The sequence below is a fragment of the Physeter macrocephalus genome, chromosome 9 (genome assembly GCF_002837175.3).
Source record: "Physeter macrocephalus isolate SW-GA chromosome 9, ASM283717v5, whole genome shotgun sequence".
Classification (NCBI taxonomy): Eukaryota; Metazoa; Chordata; class Mammalia; order Artiodactyla; family Physeteridae; genus Physeter; species Physeter macrocephalus.
In genome coordinates this window covers 18,861,086-18,866,037 of record NC_041222.1, presented here as the reverse complement: position 1 = coordinate 18,866,037, position 4,952 = coordinate 18,861,086, and the positions used below count along the sequence as shown (strand labels likewise).

Genomic DNA, 4,952 nt, shown 5'->3' with positions numbered 1-4,952 from the left:
CTCCATAATGTATAATGGCTCAAATACATTCAAGTTTATTTTCACTCACAAGAAGAGTTCAAGACATTTCAAGTTGGTGGGGAACTATGCCCTGCACAGGCATTCAGGGAGCCAGGCTGAAAGGCTTTGCAATTAAAAAAAAATTGAAGTATAGTTGATTTACAATATTGTGTTAGTTTCAGGTGTACAGCAAAGTGATTCACTTACTTTTTTCAGATTATATTCCATTATAGGTTATTAAAAAATGGAATGCTTCACGAATTTGCGTGGCATCTTTGTGCAGGGGGCCATGCTAATCTTCTCTGTATTGGTCCAATTTTAGTATATGTGCTGCTGAAGTGAGCACGACTTTGCCTTTTTTTTTAATTAATTTATTTTATTTTATTATTTATTTTTGGCCACATTGGGTCTTCGTTGCTGCACGCGGGCGCTCTCCAGTTGCAGCGAGCGGGGGCTACACTTCGTTGTGGTGCACAGGCTTCTCATTGCGGAGGCTTCTCTTGTTGTGGAGCACGGGCTCTAGGCGTGTGGGCTCAGTAGTTGTGGCTCACAGGCTCTAGAGCGCAGGCTCAGTAGTTGTGGCGCACGGGCTTAGTTGTTCCGCGGCATGTGGGATCTTCCCGGACCAGGGCTCGAACCCGTGTCCCCTGCGTTGGCAGGCGGATTCTTAACCACTGCGCCACCAGGGAAGCCCGACTTTGCCATTTTTAATAAATGACTTTCAAGGTTGTCCTGGAAGGGGAAAGAGGCACATACGAGGTTTTTATGGGCTAAACTTGGAATAACATTTCTTACTTCCCTTTGGTAAAACTAAATCATATAGTCACATCTAACTGTAAGAGAGACTGGGCTATGAGCCCAAGAAAAGGAAATAAATTTGGTGAAGACTAGCAATGTTGGACACAGCATCTGTATCCAAGGGACAGTGTTGTGGTGTCTGGAGCAGGGCAGCAGGAGCTAAAGCCAAGATTTTGCTGGAATTTAGACAGGAGCTAGCGTTCTGTTTGCACTGTTCTGCCCCGTTTGAAGTAAGATGTTAGCCAGCTGCAGGTGTGGAGATGGTTTTGGTGTTGGGACGGTTAGGCATGCTAGTGTCCAGGCCCTGGAAAAAGGGGGCTCCAGGAATCAAGTAGGGTGAGATTCCCAGACCTGAACCGCAAGAACTGAGATTCAAGTCCAGGCTCTAGTGGTGATATTAAAGTCCAGCAATATGGACAGAGATTTGGGAGAAGGCTTACGTGTGAGGGCTTACCTTGCAGATTCTTTGCCTATGACAGCAAAACTTAATTCCAGGTACCCCCTGCTATGGGGCTTTGGACTTTTTGGGTCAGGCTTGGTTCTGGGGTAGTTTGGGGAGAGTCCTCCTCCTGATTTTCTTTAGCACTGTCTTTTCCAGAAGGGCACTCACATATGCCCTTCAAAGAGCTTCATATCCTCCGAAGAAAGGTGTCCTGGTACATGTAGCTTCCTCAAGCAGCCATACTCGAACTCCCCAGCTTTTAGGAATTTACATTAAAATAACCCTGTGACACAGGTCATAAATTTCTGATGTCCTGTGGTCTCACAGGACACATTCTGTCTCACAGTTTAGGCATATAACCTAGGGGCTAAATAACTACTAGATACTAAATGATTGTATACAGAGACCTGGAACATGAATTGCTTGCTTTGTTTGCTTTCCTCTTTGGAGGTGGGCAGAAAATCTTAACATTTGCTCAGGGCTTTTTGAACATTGTCTTTTAAGGATGACACTGCATGTACTGTCTAGAGATGTTGTTGGAACAGATGTTGTGAGAGGCTCTTACACTCTAATATGCTGAGAATACCCACGTATCCCCCAGGCATCATCACAGAAAATCCTCAAACACATTCATAGCACTACAGGGCGTTGCCTTCCACTTGACCCTTCTGTTCTCTTGATTGTTCAATGCACAAGGGTTATTAAGAAGCTGAAAGATGATTATTACACTCCATCTTGGTTGCCAGCTATGTGCTGGCAGATTTTTGAAAACAGATTCAGGAAACCACTGTAGACTAATGAAATAATAGGATGTGGAAAATTCTGGTCTTGTTCTATGAAATAGCTGGCCTACAAAATATGGGATGGTAAAGGATGCTGTATACTATAGTATTTGAGCGTAGATTCTAGTAAATCTGCCATTTAATGGCAACTTGACCTTGGGCTAATTTAAACTACTTCAGTGCCTAAGTATTCTCACTTGAGAAATGAGAATTCTAATGGTACTGACTTCCATAGGGTTATTGATAGGACTAAGTAAATGAGACAGTGTATGGAAAAATGCTTAGCATGATGCCTGGCATATAGTTGGCCTTCAAAAATTATGTTACTTCAAAAAATATATTATAGGCTAAGGTTTTTTAAAAACCTGTCATTGGAGTAAGAAAAAAATGGGAGATAAATCAGCCACCAAATACAAACACTTGATTTTAAAGGTTAGAACTGAATCCTTGAAATTCTGCTGGTAAAAGGGAACATTTCTGATCATCTCCACCTGTATCAGTCCTTTTATTTACCCACTCAGACAAAATCTCAGATCAGCTGGGGAAAACAGCCCAAACAAAAGGCTAGAGCAGAGGTTTTCGTGGTGTGAGCTACAGGTCAGTCACATCAGCATCACAGGAAATTTGCTAGAAATACTAATTCTTGGGCTGGGGACCCCAGACCTACTAACTCTGAACCTCTGGGGCGGGGCCCAGAAATCTGTGTTTTAACAAGCCCTCTAGGGGATTTGTAAGCTCAGGTTTGTGGACCCGGGCGTAGAGCCGCCAGGGATAAATTTGTTGATAAAATACGGCTGACAATGCTTGCAGAGAACTTACCAGAGTTAATGAGCCCAGACCTGCATTTGCAGCTGCCTTCTGTGGTCACTGCCTTAGCCCTTCACCCCCTGCCCTGCCTCTTCCTGTGGCATCCTGGTTAATAGTCCCATCATCCACTCAGTTGCCCCGTCTTCTCGATTCTTTTACTCTCACTTTTCTTCCAGCCAGGTACTAGGAACCTGTTGATTTCCCTTCCTGAATGCTTATATCTGTCTGCTCCTCGCTCCCACTACCTCTTTTTGGGTTTAGGATGATGGTGCCATATTTTTGTTTCTGACCTTTTCTCTTTAGTTTCCCCGCTCTCCTCTCCACGCTGCCACAGGGTGACTTTACTAAAAAACGGATGGACCGGTTGTTCCAAGGTTTCAAAATCTTCAAACACTGCAGACACATCCTTACCATGATATTCCAGGCTCTTCACAATCTGACCAGATTACGTTTCCAGCCTCCTCCACTTCCTACCCCTCTTGTACCATCTACTTTTGCCACTCTGCCTTCTATTCTGTCGATTCCAAGCTCTTTCCTACACCCTTGCTCTGCATATGTATTTGTCCCCTGCTTTGCATGTTCTTCTTCCTTATCTGCTTATTGAGGTTCTATTTAACAGCTCAGTTCCCACATTGCCAACCCTGGAAATCATCCTTGACTCTTCAAAGGATATCTGGAATCTTTTTTTCGGTTCTCCAGCTATACTCCATTTTAAAAGCCATTTACCACTCATACTGATGGTTTTCCTACTAGACTGTGAGCTTCCTCAGGGCCAGAGAATTTATTGTCTTATTCATCTTTGCACTCCAGCACTCCGCACCATGCTTAGCACTTATTAAGTAGATGCTTAATAAATGTTTGCCAAAGGAATGGAGGAATGAGAGTGTGTCGTTATAAGAGGATTTTCCTTTTAAGGAACAAAACCTCAGCTGCCCAGTCATAGACTACTGCCTTTGAGAGAGTATTTATGTTCTGGATCACTGCAGCCCGTGGAAGAGGAAAACGCCTCTCGGGGGAAGCCATGGGGGAGTTTGGGCAGGTGAAATGTAATTATCCAAGTTGGCCCCGAGCCAAGGCTTCTCAGCGCTGCAGCGAGGCCAGGGCTAAACACAAATGGGTATGACCTTCATCTCACATCCCTCTGAAGAGCTGCTCCTCCGGCAGCCCCGAGCCCCCTGACAGCTTGCCGGGGCCTGGGGTCAGATTCACTCACAGGGAAGGGGCACCCGAGCCCGTGACCCTGCTGAACTGGCTGCTTGGCTCTCCGCTGCCTTTGGTCTAAGCACAGAGCCTGGTGTGGAAACGGAAGCTGGCCTGTGATCACTCGTTCATTCCTTTCGGCCGCACTGCTGCATTCCTTCCAGCTTAAGTTAGAACATGCACTTGGCTTTGAGGACACAAGACCCCGGCACATAACAATAAATTGACCTCAAGTTACTGTCAGCTGACTTCCTCACTGTGTGTGTGTGTGTGTGTGTGTGTGTGTGTGTGTGTGTGTGTTTATTTCTAAAAACAAATTCCCCTACCCAAATCACCAGGCAACACGTGCACAAATGCACAGAATTGAAAAGCCTTTCTGCAGATGACCTTAAATCCTTTATGGAAGAAAGTGCAGGTTAAACAAAAAGTGGCCTAGCCGGGATTTAAACTCAGGAAATCTGACTCCATGGTCTGAGCTCTGAGACCCCCACAACTTTGTGGCAGGTGGGCCTCTCAGAAGATCTACCTGATACACCTGAAACTAATGTAATATTGTAAATCAACTATACCTCACTTAAGAAAAAGATCTACCTGGGAAGGTGCGGGTAGCAGGGACCAACAAGCATAGCCAGGACTCCTGGGCCCTTGCTTGTTTAATATAGTAAAACCCATAGAGCCTTGGTTCTTCCACAAGTAAATGACCTTGGAGGTGGCCACAGGAGACAGGCAGAAGAATGCAGAGTAAAGAACAAGGCCCGTCCTTTATACAAAGCAATCTCACGTTCAGTCAGTATTGCGCCTCTCAACCATTCTCCAGACAAGACTTTTATGCCCAGAGCAGAGACTTTCCCCTAAACAGCAATATTCCTGTATGTTCTACTTTTCATTTCCTTGATTCTCCCTCCAAAGGTCTCCAAGCAATT

The 4,952-nt window shown here is 45.0% G+C and overlaps 1 non-coding gene across 1 annotated transcript; it reads right to left on the bottom strand.

The window, feature by feature from the left end:
* Positions 1 to 238: 238 nt before the first annotated feature.
* LOC112065561 (U6 spliceosomal RNA) lies at positions 239 to 346 on the bottom strand. Its single transcript, XR_002892101.1, has one exon. It is a non-coding gene; the product is annotated as a U6 spliceosomal RNA (small nuclear RNA).
* Positions 347 to 4,952: the final 4,606 nt, after the last annotated feature.